Source organism: Larus michahellis, chromosome Z (genome assembly GCF_964199755.1).
Source record: "Larus michahellis chromosome Z, bLarMic1.1, whole genome shotgun sequence".
NCBI lineage: Eukaryota > Metazoa > Chordata > Aves > Charadriiformes > Laridae > Larus > Larus michahellis.
In genome coordinates, this window is record NC_133930.1 from 7,733,931 (window position 1) to 7,756,711 (window position 22,781).

Sequence of the window (22,781 nt, forward strand, 5' to 3'; positions counted from 1 at the left end):
AGATTGGAAAACTAACCTTAGCAGGTAATAGCTGGATTTCAATTGATGAAAACCCGTGAAGCAGTGGTGTTTTTTTGACAGATGTTCTGGAAATATTATGACGAACTTTTTCTACAATGGCAGAAATTTTGAAGATTCAAGGGCTGCAGTGATTGTAGGCCCAGTTTCCAAGGAATTAAACCTCTAAATGTATTGATAACCCTATAATCTCTGGGACACACTGTGTTGCAACTCTTTATAATCTGTCATGTTAAAAAGCACATCTAGGCCAGTGCTGTCACAGTCATATTTTTAGGAAGCTTCTTATTTAAAAGTCACATTTATCAATGGGTTTTGCTGTCTGAATAGTCATTTGTGAGTGAAAAAGGTGATCACATTTTCTTTTAAGAGACAGCAGATTTGTTTTAAAAATTCTCAGATCAATTTTCCTTCCTTTTCATGCTTCCATTTGTAGTGAAAGGCACCGACCATAGCTTCCTTTAAAATACAAACAAAAGGTAATAGTTGGTGGAACTAAAAAAGAATGAAAAAAGATCTGATCCCAACTACACTAGATACTGTGAAGTTTATTGTCTGTTCAATGTGAAGAAATATCTGGTTGTCTTAGTTTTATTCAGAGTTTCGGATTACCTTTATTCAACATAATAAGTAAAACCATGCATTTGCTTTTCAAGGAACATTAGAAATTGTTCTAAAAAGGCCTTATTAGTTCTGCTTTTCCAGTTCTCAACAGTGTGACATTATGAACAATGATAGCTTTTACAGACTTAGTAAAATATGTTATTGTCCTTGATGACAAGCCCTGGCAAGCTGCTCTGTGTGTTTTTACAGAGCATAATGTCAAAACTTTCTTATACAAAGCTCGAGGACCTGTACAGCAGGCAGAGATTAGTAAATTCCCACCGTAGCTGTTTACAGATTTGCAACTTGTGTATTCACTTGTGGGGCGTCACGGTTGTATGTTGAACATCCATAAATCAGAAAGCTCTCTGGCCTTGTTATGGAAATATGACAATTCTGCTCGGCACCTGCTCCACCCTCTATTTCTGTCACTTGCCAGAATGACAGCGGGCTATAAACGTCTCCACATAGTAGGGCCCCAGCTCTGATTCAATGGAATTAAATGACCTTGGCCAAGATGATATTTTTGATGTGAAGAGCTTATCCCATTCTTCATGCAAAAGAAGCAGGGCTCTAAACCTGAGTGACAGAAGTCAAATAATCTTGAAGAAAAAAAATAAAACAACATTGACTTTATTTTAATATTTCTTTTCCAAAACACTGAAGTTTTACCAGGTAATTGCCCAACACAAATATTTATGAATGTCAGACCACAGAGTTTTATAACATTTGCTCAGAGAATAACATCTCTTAATGAATTCTACCATGCACATGGGACTCAGGTCTTTAATGAATAGGTCACTGTGATTTCTAGAGATGGCTGTCACTTTGAGATATGAGAATCATTTCTTTTTAGTGAAGAGGAGCTTGGATATGTGCATATTTAGGGGTTCTATTTCCCACAACTTTAGACCTTTCAAGAATGATGCAGAGCCAGGGCTAAGATTTAGGAGATTTCAGGTGTCGTATCACTGAGATTCCCAAAGATCAGGAGAGTACAAACACACAGACACAGACACAGACACAGACAAAAAAAAAAAAAAAGGAAAAAAAAAAGGAAAGCCAAACACATACAATTTCCCCTACAAATTAGTTACTTCTGTGTTACTGCCTGAGTTCTGAAGCATCAAATATGCAGTAATTTTTTAAGTGCATTTTTCCTTCATGGCTCACTTCTTGTTTATTCTTTTCATAGGTTTCGCCCTTTGACAAAATTTCATGTAACGATACATCATTGTTACCGTGTAATATAATTATTTAAATGTAGCTACATCTTTTACCTTCAGGTTGTTCTTTCTAATCCTGTATGGGATGAGGAAAGCAAACATCATTACCATGTACGGAAGAACTTGATCTTGATTTTCCAACAACGATCTCATACATAGATGGGTACCCACAAATATCTAAGGAAAACTAACCTTCAAAAAATCAACACTATATCACAAAGTTTTACTTGCCTCAGCACAGAGAACTGAGTTTCTGATGCAGCTGGGTATTGCCTTAGTTCCCTTAATTTGGCAGTGGGAGGCAGCGTAGGGGCAGGCCATTACTGATCATGACTTGGGAACTAGACTAGACTTCAATAGACTTCAAACTCTGAGTTACCAGCTTACCAATCTTTTTTTTTTTTTTTTTTTTTTTTGGCAACAGAAAACACAACAGAAGGATAATGCAAAAAATGAAAGTATTTCTCAAATCCAATTTAATAGACTTGTTGAACTACTGAAGGTCAGTTGTAGATCGTGCTTTTATGGTACAGAGGGACAAACATATTTACTGCAAATTTGGAAACAGTTCCTTCACGTACAATGAAGATGAACATGGCATTATAGTCTATAGAATACATTTTTTTAAATAGAAAAATTGTAAGTATTACAATGTTTGGGGCATCACAGGATGTAGAAATGAAATAAACATTATAAAGTATTTTAAAGCGAGACTGAAAGAAAAATTGGGGCACTTCCCCCACCCCCCCTTATTATTTTTAATTAATATGACTTTGTTCCTGGTAAATTAAAGATAACGCAATATAACTTTAATACAAAATACAAATCCTTTGTTCAAAATTCAAATGGTTCAAGTTTGTGTGAACCTCTGCAGAATGTATTTGAAATGAACTGATTTCAAATTCAAGGACTTTATTCCAAAAACATCACCTCAATCCTGCAGCAGAAAGGTGCTTGCAAAGACTCTCACCCTCTTTTGTTCATTTTGTGACTTTCACCTTTGCATTCTGCACATTTGCATCTTGCACAATACCTGAAGCTATGCAAAGAAATAATATTTTGAAACACCACATCACACAAAATATTTAGGGTTTTGTAACAAAGTCTAATTTCAGCAATCAGTGTAAAACATGCGATTGGAAAAAAACACATAACACAAACTCATGTGCAGATTTATAGTCAGGAAATACGTGCAAAAATGGCCAATGATTTTAATCCCAGCCTGCCTTCTTTAGAGCTAACACAAAAGGCAGGGACAACAGCAGATGATTACCTTAGTCAAACAGCAATCTGAATAAATAAATACAGAACTGAAGGATGGAACAGCCAACTTTGTCCTTAAATAATTAGCTTCTTGCTATTCTTTAGTCAACCCTTGCAAATCTTAGAGTGACCTATAGTAGACTTTCTAGTAAGAAAAAGCTTCCACTGGTCAATATGACTGGTAGCACTGCTTAGGACTTGTTCTCTTGGCTGTCAATGTTCTTTACGGGTTTGACTACGATGAAGCAACATCCTCTCATTTCTGCAGAGGCATGAGTAGATTGTAGCAAATTCCTTGGGTAACTTGGTGCACTAAATCATTCCCTTTCGCATGAAGAATACTATTCAGCTTCTGTCTCCTCTCAGGAAACAGCTCGCATTTTGAAGAAGAGCTTTTTATTCAAATAAACACCAAACAATAAACTGGCTTTCCAAAAAGGATGCTGTCTTAAAGTGGCAGTGACATCCTGTGCCTTAATCCACTCCCCTGACTCAAGCAATAAAGTGACAAATGAAATCAGTGGCTGTTGAGAAATAACCATGTTCAGTTCAACTGGATACACATACACACTTCCTTTGAACAAATTTGTCCTTTAAGCAGGTATTCTTTAAAGTTACAGTGTCAGATTGAAAGTTATAAAACCCAACAACAACAGAATTCCCAGCAAGAAAAAAATAAAAATAAATGTATGGCTAGAGAATAAATAATAGATAAAGCTGGCAGCTGATCAGCTGATATACCAGATTAGTTCCACAGAGGCATCTGAAGAGGTGTTTCTGAGCGTGTCAGCTACACTTGTGCTCGCAAAACCCACTGCAATATTCTGTGGTAATGGCTCTAAATGCTGTTGGAAGCCAAATTGTTATATCTATTACTGTGGAATACTGCAGTATTTGTTTTTAATAAGTGTTATGTCTAGAATTCTCTCCAGTGTGTTCGTGTTCAGAAAGGCTAATCAATAGTTACTTTACTTACTCTATTGAGTTTCAGCACATTAATTAATGTATCTCTCAGTAATCATGACAAACCTCATCACTGGATCAAAGAAGGGAATTTGAAATTGGTTTTATTAACAATGAAGCTGTTTCTCCTTTCTCTCTTATGACCTTATCCAATGAGAACAGAAGTATAAAATGCTCCCAGGTCAGAACTGTAGCTTTATAAATGCATATGATCCAAGTAAAACTCTCTCTATCGCTTCTGTTCTTAGCTTTACATTTTGTATCAATGGATAAAAGCATAATTATTGAAAAAGGCCTGATACAAAGGGAATGGAACTTATTCTCTTGTCTTCAAAAAATTTGGGATTAAACCTGGGGTTTTTTTTATTATTTTTCTCTGTTTTCTTTTTAAAGATTGCATGATGTGCACGGTTTTTTTTAGTACTGATTATACTATGGAATAGCACACATCAGGCAAAAGTTTAATGCTTATGTGGTTTAGTTCAACACATTGATGATTTCTAACATTTCCATTTCCTGAATTATTGTTTTATGACTTAAAACACTATTTCTTGACTACATACATACAAAGTGACAGCAGAAGTCGCCACTGCAGGTTTATGAACTGGGACTTTGTTGTAAATCAGTATTGAAAATCATGGCAGTTTGCCACGTTAATTTAGATTTCTGAGTGCCAGACGGGAGTTGCTGTTTCCCAAAGCAGTTTTCTCCTTGATTTCCTTAAAAAAAATAATAAATAAGTAAAGGAAGTCTGTTATCTCTCATGAGCCATATTCGCACTAGATTCTGTGGCAGTAGCTGGTGTTGGTGAGATACTCATTTCAGGAACTTGTTGCCAGAGCCCTTATGGAGCAGCTGTACCCAGAAAAGGTGTGCAGTGAGAATTGGAGAAAGCCTGTTTATTTTATGCGCCTTTCAAGTTGTCATTGTGTTAGCATGTGCTCCTTCTCCTCTGCATGTGGAAGCTGCCAGGGCAGGTTCCTGAGAGTTAGGATTGTTGAAAAAGAATTTTTAGCTGTGGTGAAATCAAAGGTTCCTCTCCTAGGCAGGCCCTACTAGAGCTTAATCCTGGATGAATTTGATCTGTTGAGTGACTTCATGGGCAAATCAAATGTTTAAAATGGAAACTATAGCAGAACATCAGCTCTGGAAACCTCTTACACTGAATAAATCCATATCCAGACATGAGCTCGAAAACTTGGGGTGTTTTGCATTGTTTAAGGTACCTGGATTTCCATTTAACCAGTATTTAGGTTATAAAAAAATTATAATTTTCACCTACACTATACTTTTGTGGATCAAGTAAAGTAGAGAAAATGAGAAGGTGCAGTTCTAAGATGAAGCATCCATACAGAATATTACTTGTTAACAAATCCTTGTAAACCGTTTCCAATTCTTCCTTTCCTCTCTGTTTTCAGCTTGCTTGCTAGGCAAAATAAACCAATGCTAAATACTGTAAAAAAAATGACACCTGAGTTACTGAAAACCTCTGCTTTGAGACATTCCTCTCAGATGTCACCACACTGTGGTCTTGCAATGCACTTTGTTTCTCTTTTTCTTGCAGTGTGCAAATTCTGTTGGGTTGTCTAGTCTACTTAAAAAGTCACCGGGGTTGCCACTTTTGCTTCATTACTGAACTATGACAGAAGTTCGCTAAATTTCTGCTACTTACATGTTTTCTTGTTGTGGTTCTTCTGAAAAAAATCACTGCTAGTTGTACTAGCAGAACAACTTCTTGAAATTATTCAACTCCATTGTAATTCCTGGAGGATCAAGTACCAGAACTTTTCCCCTTTCCATTTTAGAAATGAGTTTGAAATATCTTTTCCCATCAGACCAGTGCCCAAACCAGACAAGAAGCTCTGTTCATGAACCGCTGCAAATACTGTTTTCTAAAATAGATTGCTGAAATGATCTTATAGAGAAGGTTCTCATTCCTTTTTCCCTGGCAGAATTGCCTGTAAGAGACAAAGTTAGTGCAAACATTTTAATGTCCCACTTCCCTCTTCTTTTTTTTCCCTCTCCTTTGTTTGGCAGTGACTTAGGCATATTTTTCGGTACTCAATGTGAAAGAAGGAAAACATTTTCCTGTGTGGCATCCCTGTAAGCGACATAGCAGTTTTAATCTAATCTGGGCCCACATAGGGTCAGATCCTTCCCTCACTGCATTTTGGATTTTGCTTTTATAGAAATAGACTTCCCTTCTGACAATACTATAATATAATAAATATAACACAATATAATATAATGCAACTCCACTTCATTTCAAAATCTGAACATATCACCATTCAATAAAAACCAATAGAAGACAAAATGTGTCATTATAATGAATGTCATTAACTGCAAATTAAACAGCACGCAGTACATCCTGATTTTGTTCCTCTGAATCACAAGAACTGAAAAAGTAATAATCACTGTTTTGTTCCTCTTCTCCTTTTTATTTCTTGGAATTTTCCAACTGTGTTTCTCTTTTGCAATTCATGGTTATTTTCACAATACAAAAGATGTTTAACTAAGAAAAAGCCTGCAGTTCTGAACTGAGGCAAACATCTGAATGTCACTCAATAATAAAACAAGATCAACCTAAGGAGCTGCTTTTATCTGTTTAGCAATGTGAATGAGAGTTAGTCTATTCCCAAATGAAATGGATGCATGACAGTACTGCCATACTGAATTGAAAGCTTGGATGATGAAGGTTTAATTGTTTTCACTCTTGTAAAATGTAACTTAAGAACAGAATTGAAGACGATTGGAATAGATAAACAAAAATATGTACGTACTTTCAGGGCCGTGTCAATTTTTCTGCAGGTAAGGGGGTTGCTTAGCATACTGAAAATATGAGGAAACTATGAAAAGCTTTCTTACCTTTGTCACTTTTGGGGCTGAGCTGAATGAACAGAGTTCTACAAAACAAAAGAGGCAGTGACTTGACTCACAACTGGACCAAATCAAATTCACTTTTGCCAACAATATTTGCCACAAATTCAGGTTGCTGTTTTTTCTATATACAACTGCTGCCTCTGCACTTTTTGTGATTCAGTATCTTTATGATAATTATTTTTATTCTTGGTAACTTATCACCAGATTCCTTCCACAAACAAACAAGTCCAAGCCCACTGGTGTTTGTTATTTTGGTTTTTTATCATAACAATGTAAGCATAGCTGTAACAAGTTAGATGAAATATCCATTCAGTTTAGCATATCTCTCTGACAATATCAACACAGAATGACCTAGGAAGAACATAGGATGGCCCTAGGAACATCCAGGATATATTTGAGAAATGGGTGAAGATGTACCATACTCTCTGCCATCAACCTCCTTCTTTTCCATAGTAAAAGGAACTTTGGCTCCTCTAAACAGGAGCCTTTATTCAATCCAGCCCATTCCTAAGCAGAATAAGAACACGACTAAGCCTGCAATGCAATGCAATGCAACGCAGTGCCATGCACCACATACATATCCAGCTATAATGCAGTTTTGAATTGTTACTTTAATAAACATACTTGTCTTCCTTTGTTCTTTTCCTGTTTCTTTCCTATGGGAAAGGGGAGCATTCCCATATATATCTTTGTTTCCTACCAGCAAAAAAGAAAAAAGAAAGAAGAAAGAAAAAAAATAATGAAAAAAGGCTCAAAAAATGGGGAACCATACAGCAGCTCGATAGACTGACTCACTGTCATTTCATGGCTAGGGGAAGTACCTGGAGCCTGGGCTGAAAGATCTACTGTGGGCTGCACAGTCCGTAATCACTAGCAACCATTATCCTGGCCATGCACCATTGTGCTCTGAAGGTTTCAACAGAGTTACTTCTGCTTTATGCCTCTATATTTAAAACATCAACAAACAAACAAACAAACAAACAAACATATATTTGAAACATCTGCTTTTAAAATATATGTTTTTAGAATGTACAGGTTTCATCCAAGTTCTCTTGAACTTGATTATTAACATGCCTTATTCGTAAGTCTTATGAATACCACAAAATATTTCCAACCTAGGTTGTGTATTGCACAACTAGATCTTAATTTTCCTTGTCACCTCTGCAATTTTTTCTGTATAAACTTTCTTCTATCTAAGAGTTCTGCTCTTTGTGTAAAGCCTTTTCTACCAGCTTAATTTATTTGTAGTTTAGTGGGAGATGTGGTACTACTAGTGAATTATTTTGAGAAGGACTGCCTAAAAAAACCTTCCAAAAATTCTGTCACATCTCCTCTTATTTATGAGAATATTCTCATTACTTCTAGATATCTCATGTTAGAAAGAATAAATTGCCCCCTGTGCCAGCGAACTTTTTATGAAAATTCAGAGATTTTTCCTCTGACTATTGTATCATACTCACGGTATGCGTTTAGGGGAATTATATTCTAACAAAGGAAAGCTCGGCTTTCTTTCCACAAATATGAAAACAAATGATCAGGTTGCTAAAGATGCCATTTTAAACACCAATGGAAAGCCTGTGCTTCTGGATGTAGGGGGTTGGGTCCCGTTCGGGTGTATTGCCAGAAAATCATGAATGACAACGCAATCCATCACAACGAAGAAGCACAGATCTTGCATGTACACACTTCCAGAAAGAATGTCAAAACCCCCATGGAACAGGGCAAAGCAGACAGCTGTACCAGAGGGTCCAGATGGAGGAGAGCAGAACAAACATCAGTGGGAAATAAGGAAACACTATCTTGTCTCTTGTACCAGGGCTTGTGTCAGTGGTGTTATCCAATTGCTTCATGTAGTTACTGATAATGTACTAGTTAATCCCTGTTTTTTTCTGCTTAAGGAGTTTGGTCTAAAGTTTAGCAGACTGCTATGGAGTTCAATGGCTCTGGAATAAACTTGGCTGGTAAGAGAAGCCTTGGGGCTATGAGTGGCAAGACCCCCATGGAAACTCTGTGTGGATATAGAGCCATAATGACATGCACTTCTTCAGACCTCTTAATAACCAGCATCTTGATTTTTAATTGTTCTTTCTCCATATAAAAGCATGCAAACATCTGGGTTTTTTTTTTTTTTGCTGAGCTGCTCCCAGCCAGAGGATGCTCAGACTTTACCCTGCTTTTAAAGTATTGTTCATCCAACTCACTTTGAACTTTAAAGCTTTTTACTGAGATAACAGGATCTACAGTGTGAGATCAAGCTTAGAAATCACAGCTTGAAATGCCCATCCAGGGGAAGTCATGCAGAAAATGAAACATATCTGGCAGAACAAGACTATGGTTGGAGTGACAAGACAAAGTCAAGGAAAAGGGCAATGAGGAGAACCCCAGACAGGAAAAGGCTCCCTGGTGTTACTGGGAGAGAAGAGGGTAAAGGTACGGGGAAAATGAAGAGTTAAAACCCACCTAGCAAGGATGAGATTGAAGCATGTGAACAATCTCATCTCCCTGCTCCCCCCTCCTCCCAGTAAAGGTCATTCTGTGTGAAAACATTTTCCTGTCTCTATGTCTTTGCTTTTATTTTGGCCTTTATGTGGGGGAATTTTGTCTAGGTGCAATTGTGTCTGTTTCAGACTGTTCAATCTCTTAGCTGTCTCCTAAAACAAAAAAAAAAAAAAAAAAAAGAAAGAAAAGGAGCAGAGGGAGACAGTAAATTTAAAAATTTAACACTGGTTGTGTGGTACTGGATTACACAGAAGTTATAACATGGGCAGAAAAGGTCTTTTCATCACCGGCATTTTTCAACTTGCCTCATATCCCTTAATGAAGTGCTTCCACAGAAGCATCCCAAAATGCTCCGCGTTCCCTATGGCCACCAGCCCCTCTCTCTGTCCGCAGAGCTGTGCACCTTGCTGTCTCACAGGCAACATTTGTCTGTGAGTTCTAGTCCCCTGATATAAGAAAATTCATTGCACAGTCATCCTTGAACCACTGACTCTCAGTCAGTGTCTCTTTACTGGCACAGCTCAAAACTGGGATCTAGTCAGAAAGCCCATCTATCCCATAACAAACCTCCTAAGCAGATTCTTCCCTAGTACTCTGACACCACTGACGAGAAAACAGGATAAGGAAAAGCGAGCCACATCAAATATGCAGTTTTCTCCTCTCATCCTCCATGCCTGGACTGCAGGTTTTGCTAATAATTATACATATATTTCAGTAATGCTTAACTCATTCTGCTTAGCCACAATAAGAGACACCACCTCACTGAAAAGGTTTGTGCTGATGTGTTCTTCACAACTGGAAAGATAAAAATGCAAACAGGAAACAAATTTTATGTAAAATCGAACAGATGCCAGTGATTTAAAGGATGAGTTTAGAGAATAGGAGGAAACTATTTTGACTTCTTTTACACTGTGCTGCTGATGTGATCTCACTTGGTGATAAAGCACTGCTGTAGCAGTAAGCAGAACATACTTTTACAGGTTGTCTTCCTGCATTTTTTGATTATCAGGGTAGTCCTAGTGAAATAAACAAAACAAAGAAACGAAAACTCAACAACAACAACAAACCAAACCAAAAACCCCAAACATGTTTCATGCGTATCCAGAAGAGATCAAGACTTCTGGTATTTATGACTGGAGCTGTGCATGCCACTATGACTAGATGAAACAGCAATATAAGTACAAAGCAGTTTCCTCATATGACCAAGAGTGTGCTGGGAGCACTAATAGACAAGAGGCGCAACTGTTCCCTCATTTAATTAATCTTTTGAAAGCACAAAACCAGCTTACTATTAGAACTAAGTCTTGCAAGGCTTTTAGGCAATGAGCTTCTATGAATAATAACTTACAGAATGTTTCAAAGCAGTTTTGATAACTTTTTGTTTGAAGTACCATTTACGCTTAATGAAGAATAATATATAAAAGTTTTTCAGTATTTTATTTAGCCAACAAAATTTCAGGGCAAAACTCCCCATATTCACATAATACACAAAGATACACAAAATTAATGTAGGTGATTCGAAAACAAGAGAATTGAAATGACACTTTCCATCAACTCCAGCTTATTTCAGTTTTTGGAAAATAAATAAATTAAAGTAATAAAATTGTGAATAGTATATGATAATTTAAAAAAAAATATTTTTGCAAACTAAGTATTAGCTCTTTCATACTGTTCTTAAGTACTTAAATCCAAACAGGATTATTCTGTGTTAATTGACAGCAGGATACTAATGGTGGTTCTAAAAACTTTACCTGTCTCAAATAAATAACTTTCAGGCAACCTTTAAGTTACTGGAAGTGTTGAGAAAAAAAGATTAGATTTAAGAAAAAACCTTTTTTCCTTGAAGGAGATTTTCTGCCCTTAAGTGCGGAAATTGCACTGAATAGCACTAAGTTGTTATAAAAAAGACCTTTCTGTACTTCCAGCAGGACAGATAGAAACATAAGGCTTTAGGGCAGTATGAAGGCGACTAAATGATCTAAATTGTTCTTATAAGTTACTGAAGAAAAAAAAAAAAAGATAAAAAATAAAAAACTGAGAATAATGTCTCAAAATAGAATCCCATTTTTTCTTGGTATATGGCATTTTATTTTACAGCTTTCTTTCTAAAAAAGACTGAGAATGCTCGTCTACAAATTTTACACCTACATATATTAGAGTATAAATGTAATATTTACATCTGAGTATTTATTTTCATGGATATTAACTTATTGACATGAAACTATGTGTAGATATAAATATATGAATGTGCTATTTGTGAGTGTGTGTGTGTACATGTCTGTATATATGGATAGATATGTATGTGTCTATTTTTTTAAAGTTTCATACAAAGACACAAAAAGCATAGCCTTTGTATGATACTTAAAAAAAATAATCACACTGCCATTATTGCTTTGTCTAATTTCAGACTCTTCTCAGCATATGTTCCTGTCGTCTGTCTGCATTGCCACTTAGAAATAAGAGAGAGAGACAGATTCTTAAAAAAAAAACAAACAAAAAACCCCAACCTAAACCTAGAACATCTCGTTTATTCTGGTTTCATTTTTCATTTTAAAAAATCATTAAAAATGACATTGTCCTCTAATTTTTGCTCTATGCAGCAGCTGCCATTGTCAAGCTGTTGTCTTTGTTACAGCATTTTTTGTGAGAGAGATCGCAAGCCCACGTTTGGTTTGGGTTTTTTTTGTTTCGTTGGTTTTAAATATGACAGCTTGCTTTTAGTTTGAAACAGATTTTAATGTAAGCAACCTCTCTTTTTAACCCTCATTTCTCTTTTAAAAATTCCACTCTTGAAGAAGAACAGAGACAGATGCATAGCTGGAGAATTTGCAATAACTTCATCTGATCTACACCAACTGAAACTGTGGGGTGAAGGAATAATACCAACAGTCTCTGGATTACATCGAATGGTGCTTTAACTTGGATGATGTAAGGAAGGCAGTCAACATACAAACAATAACTGATCTACTCTTTCTTCAGTTTAGGCCTATTTGCCTGATGTTTCGCAAAGCTGGCTATATTTCCAAACACAAAGGGAAAAAGATGCTTTTAAAATCTTTTTCTCCCCTATCCAAGATCAAGGGCAGAAAGTAAGGGAGGAAAACTGTCCAGCTAAGTGGGACTCTCAACATACGCCAGTCTGGGTTCAGAAACCTGAATTACGTGAACAATGCAGCAACAGCAGATATCTAATGTCAAACTTCCAGGGCAAGAGTATTTACTAGTGATCATTCCCTGTATCTAAATTTTCTCACAATTAACACTTCTGAAAATCAGATTTTCAGAGGTCATATATTTAACAATTTTTTTTTTGTGCTAGTATGAGCCCTGGTAAGGTAACACAAATTAGGGCTATCACATTTGTGCAACACAAATCCTATTGACACATCTTCAAATTACAAGCAAACTTCTGCATTTGCATGTGGGAAACAGAAGTTTTGTATCTTCTCATATGCTGGTCCAAATTAATACATTCCAACTTTAAAAATTTAATTTGAATTTTTAAGTTAGGTGTGTACTTTCTCACCTGAGATTTGAAAGGTCCTCCAGGAGGATTTTTTCTCTTCATTGTAAATATATGGGTCCATGGACAGCAACACTCAACTTCACTGACTAGAACTAAAATTAAATGGGATGATTCATGGATCTCAGTCTGCATTCTTTCATCACTCTTTCCTCAGCATACACTTCTGTAATTGATCTACATTCCATTACAGGATAAAATATTCGCAGCCCTTAGAAATCTATATTAAAAACCTTGCACACAACAAAGCACAAAAAATGTATATTTTCTGAAATCACATCAATTGCTGAAAATGGTTCTCTGCATGATCCTACAAACAGTTTATACTGGCATAATTCAGAGACGTACAAAAAAAGGAAGAAGAATGGAAGGAAGGTTGAATTTAATCTTTATTGCCATTTAATTCCTTAATATACAAAATTACCATCTTAGGGCATGCAACTCCATTAGTCAAAAATTTTCTAACTTCCTCTCCACACTGACTAGATTTCCTTCAACTGGAAAACAAGAGAATGAATATGTTCATTATGTAAATTAAGGCCAAACTGATTTTTCAGTGGTCCATTTAAAAAGAGCCTTTTCTGTATGAAATACCCGTCAAACTTCAAATGTATACTTCATGAGATCCATCTAAGACTTCTGCTTCAAGGTATAAAATCTACTTACAGAGTTTTCTGAAAGAGAAGTGTCTGAAGCACAGTTTCCTCCTCTTTGTAAGAAACAGAGATTTTTAACAAATTTAACTTCTTTTTTGCTCCCCAGTATGAAGTTAATTTTACCCTGGACATGTATTTATAAGTTCAAATCTGTCTGCAACCACAGTGATAGCAGCTAAGAACACCATAATACACCAAACACATTTCTGCATGTGTTATCTGTGTATGGATATACATGCATATACCACATTTAACAAGATAGCTGAATGAGAAATCTATGTATCTTTTTATCTCTGATGTCTTGGGTCTCAATAAAAAGCTAATCATATCCATTATGTATATTGCACATCAAGTCCTATTTACAAGGACACATATATATTAATCATGTTGCATGATAGAGTGATTCCCAAGAATATCATCTTTTTATATATATAATCTGTAATGGGTAGCTCAGTTTACAGCTGATGTTTAATTAGGACCTTGCAGTTGCAATAAACTTTTTTTTTATTGCACTCAGCCAAGGTACAGTATAATGAAATGTAAGTGACCCAAACTAAATGGAAGCACTGAAGTAGATAATGTGGCAATATATCAAGTAAAATACACTGATTCTGCAGTCAGTTCATGCCCTAATGGCAGAAAAAGGGTTTGAAAACCACTTTAACCATAAGTAGTGTGTTTATGTATTATTCACAGTAGCAAATAATTGCAAAATGTCAACATTTCATTTTCCTCTTAAGAATTTCTTTTGATTAGTGACCTAATTAACCATTAAAAAGGGAAAAAGGGGTATGTATTTTTATTTTTTATTTTTAAACTCTAAATATGAAAAAGTAGGAGTGTTTCTTACTAGAGAGTAATTTATGGTCTTAAAATGTCACAGTCAACATTAATAGTCTTTAAGTGATCAGAAATAAAATAAATAAATAAATAGCCCGCTGTCTTCATTTTACAGAGTGTTTTTTCATTATGTATGTATGTATATATGTATGTATTTATGTATTATTATTAACATGAGGTAAGAAATACAAATATTTCAACAATTCTCTGAGGATCTCCCTCCCTCACCACTTTTTCACAGAAATTCTACAAATTATCTACAGGAAATAGTGGAAAAAGCAGCCATAATCTGCATATGCCAGTGTTACGTGTTCTCAACTATCAGAGACCTCCTGTTCAGCATACTAAGCTTACAATATAAACAATGAAGTAAGGCTGGATTTAGGACCTAGTTCTTTCACCAAATGATAAATGGGGACAAAAAATTACAGATGTTCACAAGTTTCTTTAATATGATTATCAGCCACCTGCAGGTGGCTCTCCTTAATTTAACACGTTAGTAGATATTTTTATTATTGTCATTACTCTTTTTCTGTTTGTGTAGCAGTCCCTAGGATGTATGCTTTGGACCATGACTGCCCGGTTCTAGACTCCACACAAATACAGAGCCTCCAACAATATTCTTTACCCTAGCGTGTCCCCAAACTGAGACCAAAGTCACTGAGCAAGGAATGTGACAGAGAGTTTAGAAACTTTATCTACAGTATAGTTCTGTATCTAGTTGCCACAAATGATGCCTACATATAAAATATAGACCCTCAAAATTGCTTCTGAGAGGTGCTTAAATTTCTTAGGAATTAATGAAGTTGACTGACGACCAAGACCACAACTCCAGGTATGAGCAGAATTATACTATGTATGAGCAGCTCTGCATGCAAACTTGTGAAGATTACCAGTTATCTCCCCACTTCTCACCTTTTATACCCATTCTGAAAGAAAATCTTGTAGCATGACTATTAGTATATGCCTTCCACAATAAACTAGTTGGACCAGATGATCTGAAAGGTCCCTTCTGACATAGGCAATTCTATGATTCTATGATTCAGTGCTGACAGTATTACATGTTTTCATTAGATAATTTCCTGGCATGTAGTATTCTGAGATGCAGATCGCTGTTCTACTAAACTGCACAGAAAAAATTAATCCCGAGGCTCCATTCTTCCTGAGTGAGTCCTTATCATTATATTACAGTTTTTGGTTTGCCTTCTCATAAAGTGTTTAAAAATTATACCCTAAGCAGAATATCCACAACAGATTGGATGGAGAAAGACCTTTAAAGAGGTAGTGCTTAGAGCTTGGCATGCTGGAGAACTCAACTGAGTCCCTGCTCAATTTTCTCATTTCTAACAACACACACACACACCCCCCATTTTTTAGTACACATATCTTGTTCAGCCGTGGTAAAAATATCAGTCTATCTAATTCAAGCTGGAGCTTCCATTGAATTCAATGGGCTTTATATCAAGATTCAGTCCTGCTTAACATCACTTAAGGAGTCTACAGATGAACAAAACCCCCTTTTTTCATGGTGACTCCTTCTTCAATGCTACAGATGAAAATCCAGGCACCTGTTTAGAAAACTATTGATTATTTAGTTCATATTAATCCACTGTTGGTGGACTGTGGACTAATAATCTCTCAAGAAGTTTCACACTTGAAATTTCTGGTATGGCTCACCACATGCTAGATATTTAATAGAAATTGTATCCCTTCTACCATTATGTAGACATTTTTCTCTATATAAGTCAGTACCCTCTGGACTTGTCCACGTACATAAGATAAAATACAAATGACTTTCAGGCCAAAAAATTTAAAATAAAGGCCTTTCCATCTTATCATATTTAGCTTTTGATTGAAATATGAAAACATAGCAAAATGTCAGACAAACCTCTAAAAGTAAACTTCCTGGTTTGCCAAGTCCCATCCCCACAAAAAAAGGAGAAAAGGAGGCACACCAAAATAAAATGATCTTATTAAAGATTAGCTTAAAACCATTTGCATTTGATATCTGTTGACTCTTAGAGAGTTCAAAATAACATTTACAGCTCTTGCTTTGAACTCTAGTTAAAAAAAAAATGCATATCCTATCTCAACTTTATTATTGAGGTTTAATTTGTTACAGTATATTGCTGCACTAACTGTCCATTAGTGAAATGAACACATTACTAATGAGGTAAAGAACATTAGTTTAAAACCATCTTCCCTCAGGTCTATGCTAATGCATAAACCTTGTGTTTGTTGCGGGATGTGGAGGTGCAAATCATGATTTACTGTGATTCAGTTCATAAGATAAGGCAAGGTAACTTGACCATGTGTCTGAATGCATAACTGTTAATGGATTGACCATCCAAATATGGTTTGCAGATGTTTGGATAACACAAAAACTTGTGTTGTAGGATAACTTCAAATGTTTCGTCTATCCTATCTGTGTTTGGTTTACAGAAAGTGGGGAGGAGTAAGTGTCAAAGAATTTTGTCTAAATTACCCAAGCCCATTCAGTATCGTCTATATTATGTAATTGTTTAATGACATAACTTTGCAATATGCAGAAATTTACCTTGGGTCATTTATGTTTACATGAGTGAGCTCCTATTCAATTAATGTACATACTCTTATTTAAATTCTCTATTCTCATATAAGAATTTCTTAAAGTTTTCTTTCCTCTTAGGAAAGTTTTCTTTCCTGGAGAGGATCAGAGAAAGGACAAAGTAAATGAGACATTCCTAATGTATCGGGTAGCAAGGAGTGAGATAAGTGATAGGAAGAATAAAGAGACAAAAAGTGGTTTCTGTAAGGATAAGCAGAGAAAAGTGCAATGCCATGTATAATTTGTTTTAAAACACGCACACACACAACCCAGCTAAATATATTTATGTTTACTGCCCTAGAAAAATGTTCCCCTTGTGCCATAATGCATTGTCTCCTGAATGGTAGCAAAGGTTTTATGCCTACGGGACCTTGGAGACTGAATCAATGCAATGCTCTGCTCTGAAATGTTTGGGGAAAAAAAAGAAAAAAAAAAGCAGGATTTTTATGGACAGATATGTGCCTCATGCACAGTTTGTATCTGCAGAGCAAAAAATAGCTGTTTATTTCTTTGTAATGCAAACAATTTGGCAATCTGTTTTGCAGTGTGGTCCCAGGAAGAGCAGTGATGGCACAGCTGAGATAATGAACTGTAGTGACAGGATGGGAATAAGTCCCCATGGGGGAACTTTTCTTGGTGTATTCCACAAGGAAGAAAATACAGTTGGAACCAGACCCTAACGTATGAGGCAGGCAAGAGTTGAAAGGGCCCAATTTTCACATGTGCTCGTGTGAAAATAGCACCTCATGTAGGTACTGCACCCTCTTCAATGTTGCTGAGAAGCAACTGAAAATAGATTTTTCTCTCAAGTCAAAGGTTTTAAATTTCTGCAATTATCCCACCAGTTTCGTCACTTTTGATACAAATTAAGTAATGTTTTCTCCACTGTGCACCATACTGAAGTGCTTATTATCAGATCTGCACATAAAAAAAGCTTAGGATATAAGCACCCGAGTCCCAAAGGGGCATAGCCAACTTACAGAAAGTGGATCTAGGACAGGTCTCAGGTGGTTTCAGATGCATGTGTTATCCAGAGTAGTAGAAGAGCTGCAAACATTAGCTTGAAGTGTATTTTCATCAAAGGACAGTGTTCAAAAGAATCCAAAATGTTTCACGTATGCTTCTTGATTTTTAAAAAACTTCTGCTGGGAAAGTCTCTGAGGTTCAAGATATCTAGTTACATCTGATGAGAGAAAAAGAAAGAGGGAGACCTAAAAAAAGAAAGAGGGACCTAACAATATTTGCAAGATTTTGTTTTATTTTTCATGTAGAGAAACACTGAAACCTCAGAACCTCTTTGCAAATATGTATTGTTTTCCCTTCTGGATATAGGTGTAGTTACAGACTGTAGCTATTAGGTCTGTTGGAGAAGCAAAGAAGATAATTCGGTATATATATGTGTGTGTTTATATAAAAATTAAATCTTTTTTTTTTTTTCCCGGCGTTTGTGGATTTGTGTTAGATATATCATTGATGGAATATTCAAGACAGTCTCTGAATGTAAATCAGGTTTCTCTTCTGATTTTTTCATAGATTCATAGATCTAAAGTCCAGAAGGAGCCATTCTGGTCTTTGAGTCAGACTTCATGCAAAACACCACTACAGGTTTTCCTTGAATTAATTACTGTTACAAATCCAACAGTTTTACTTGAACTAGAGGATTACCTTCAGAAACAAAAAAAAAATGAAATGACATTTTAAATATAACTCTCAAAATATGCTGGGGTTTTGTCTTTTTTTTTTTTTTTAAACAGCTTGTTCCCAACATATTTCTTTGTCTGAATACAATGAAATATGTCTTCTTAATGTAGAAATATTCAATGTGTATGAACTGTGCAGTACTGAGATGGCAAATTGATCCCACCAAAGACTTGAAATGTACTGTAACAACACAAAACAGATCATTAGTGAAAGAATCATAAGTGGTTACTTCTCTAAAGATCAGATTCTTTACAGTTCTTTTACGTTGGGAGATGTCTATAAAGAACAAAGCTTTCCAAAACTTCTCCACAGCACTGTTAAGACAATAGGCCTCTACAGTGAACCTGAGCTGTCAGACAGAAACCAGTGGACCGTTTCAAGTGCTTTGCTTCCATTCTGGCTCTGCTGCTCAAAAATGTACACTGTCAAGCAGGCCTGGATACTTCCAGTCTGATTTAAGACACAAAGGAAAGGTTATGTTCTTAGTCACAGTGTGGGAGAAAAGTAATGCACCCTGCTGATCTGATCTGTCCTCTGGAACACCTCAGAGTCTGTAATTTCAGTACTTGAGCTTTAGAAAAAGCTAATTTACAAGCTTCAGCCAGCCAATAATATTTATAGAGTAATTCTTTATACTTAGTTTCTGAGAACTTTCCCTAAAAGGGGAAATTCCAGAACAACGCACTGCAATCACTCAACCAAATATTTCAGAGGCAAAAGGTCACTTTGCATGTACACTGGGGTCTCGACATGAGATGGTTCCTCAATTTACTGTTTAACCATTCAGTTGTGATACATGGAAAGGGGAATTTTTCAGCCCAGCAAGCAGCTTAGGCTATTTGGAAGGTTGAAGATCTAGATTAGAATTCGCAGTGGGGTGTTCTTAAGTGCAGTAGGAAGATGAAGAGGAACAAACGGCTATTTAATGCCCTGCTTGGCCAGGTTAGTCAAGGGAACAGCCTAAGATCAAGCTTTTTGTAATGTTATTTGCCAGTGTTCAGGAACAAATAGTGAAGGGGTTTCAGAAAGGCCTTTGTTTTGGCCTTAAGTAGAGCCAATTTGCTAAGCTGAGTAGTTCTTTAGGTATTTATTAGTGCTTCTTTTATTTCAGTTTTATGCTATGTAGAAAGCAAATGACAATACAAAAGAATCAGAGCTGCTTAGGTGGGAAAGCAATGAAGGGGGGAAAAGAGGAAAAAGTTACCCAGGTAGAGCTATCATAAAAGACAGGATCTGGTGTTTCTTTTCCCAGGCATTGTTGTCTTTGAAGGTCATAATTTCTGCGTTGACCTACAAGTCCTATGACATGCAAAGAGACAGATCAAGCTGAAGCTTGTATGAAGTTTCAAATATCAGACATTTCCTCTGATGGAAGACACCTCTGACTCAAACCAAGGCCAACTTTCAAGTTAGAAACAACTTCAGAGTTAGATAAGGCTGTTCAGGGTCATATCCAGTCATATTTTGAATATCTCTGAAGATGGAGATTCTACGGCCTCTCTTGACAACCTCTTCCAGTGTTGAGGTAACTCCTTGATTTAAACATTTCTAGTGATGAAAAATCCAACATAACCCTTGACATGTCATTCTCACACATTGTTCATTACATTTCCTGTTAAACCTTAGTTTTATTTATAGTTCACATTTCTCTAGCTTCAACTTACAAACACTCCATCTTACTTTTATTTTGTCTGCTAAACCCTTTTATTCAAATTATGTTTCTCACATTTATAAGAAATATATTTATAAACTATGGTCACGTCACCCTATTTATAAGCTGAATAGATCAAGTACCTTGAATGTCTCATGATGCGGCATGTTTAATCCATTAGTCATTCGTAAGGCTTTTCTCTGAAACCTGTCTTCTTTTTCCACATTGTTTAGAATTTTGGCCATGAAATGTGGATGCACTATTCAAGCAACAATTGTAACTATTCCAAATAAAGAAATAATATAGGTATGGATCTTTTTCAGCTTTTAACTCAAATGCATCTTAACTCCAGTTATAGAGTCCAGAAGCAATTCTCTTCAGGGGCTGAATCTGGTAGATGACAAATACAAACAAAAAGGGCCAGTCAATTCCCTAGGCTCATTCTACGTACATTGTACTTTTCAAGAACACATTTGACTTTTTATGCAGTAGGGGGTACTTGTCGTTGCATTTTGCAATCTAGCTTTCAATATGATGGATCAAAAATTCATACAAGGTCACTATAACAACAACAACAATAATAAATTCCATCAATGTATAAATCAGGAACCTCTGCGGTGGAGTAGTGACATTCAATACACAGGGAAGCCATTTCAGAAACATTCACTAAATTTCATAAGCTTGTGATTAGAGCAAGGGACCTGGAGCATTACTTTGAGATTCCAAGGGAAAGACTGGCATAACAAAACTACAATTGAGTCAATGGTGAGTCTTTTAACATACGTTCAGACGACTTTCTGAACAAAGTTCACTGATGTTCACAGTCTTCTCCAGGGTCTGATTTATAGCCTTAAACTGAAATTAAGCACAACTGTCAACTTGATAATTAACCTGGAGTTAGTGGTGACAGCAACATACCAATGTGGTTCTGCAGTCACATTGTTTGGACCTGCTGATACTGTGACCTGACAATGCAAAGATGGTCCAGTAGTTTCTAGTGCCAGGCAAGTAAATCCATACTGTTTCCAGGGTCTGTACGTTTTTTTTTTTTTTGTTTTTGGTTTTTTTGGGTTTTTTTTTTTGTGTGTGTGCATATATTGTGCCATTTGCACTGGCCAGGCCATTTTGAAATTGCTTTAGCATTTCCAGATGTTTCTGCACAAGGCAGTGAGATCAGGAACAGAGAGCACTTCTGAGTCTGAGCCTCTTCTGAAAACAAAATCGCAGTTACCTCTGAATTAAAACATCATTTGTAACAAAAAAGTGCCTGGTGTACTATTATCTTTTCTGTATCAGGCAGCCCAGTTCTTGAAACTGTCTCTGAGAAGTGGACATGAATTCTTAATATTTTTCCCAACCCTCACTGGAGGTATTTGAAGATCCCAATTTTCATTACTGCTGCCTATGTTCACTACTTATAAACTCCACCAGAAGTCTGAAGAGCACAGCGCAGAAAATTGAGCCTCAGCCAGGGTCTGAAGAACTGACACAATCAGGCCACTAGCTCCTTTTTAAACATAGCTTAACCCATTAAAGGAGATCCCTTGTCTTTGAAATGTAGTCTCAGTAAATTCTCTGTCAATTAAAAATAAAATGTATTAAAAGAAAAATAGCCTAAAAATATGGGTTTTTTCCTTTTTTTAATTTTTTTTTTTTTCCTTCTTTTTCAGAATGACTGCAGCATACAAAGCAAACTTTTCTAATTTGGAAAGCTTAACCCTGGTTCCTTGCTCATACCCTCCTCTGCCACACACACATGCATGTATTTAATTGAGTTCCTGACAGTTCAATACAGCAGATAAATTTCTTCAAGCATTGCTTGATGACATTTTTTAGTAACAAAGCAGTTGGAAAGCTTATGTACAGAAAGTTAAGGGGAACTTGACTGTGTTGGATGCAATAAAATCTCAGTTTAGTTCATACACGCTTTTATACAGGTTGCTATTACTTTGAAAAGCTTCTGGCATTCTGCAGACAATAAGAAGGTCATAAAATCCCGTCCTTCCTGAAAACAACCCGGTTTAAACCTTTCTGCATGAGAGAAGCAGAAACCTTCCGCAGCTCTACCTCATCTTCCCCAGAGGACAAGTGTATTGTCATTTCAAACCTATTAGCGGGCACTTTCAGTGCAGATGGGGAGTGCCGGGAGACAGTCAGCCTGACTACACGTAGCCTCTTTCCCCAGCCAAAAAAACCCTTGTGACTCTGAGAAGATCCCATAGTGGTCAGAAGCATGAAAGGGGGACTCATGTCATCCAATCTCTGTAACTGAATGGCTTCTAAAGATTTATGTATTTTTGATTCCTGAGAACCACTGACATTTCTGGAATCAAAGTTTAGCATAAGGCTACAGAAATCTGCAAGAGCAGCT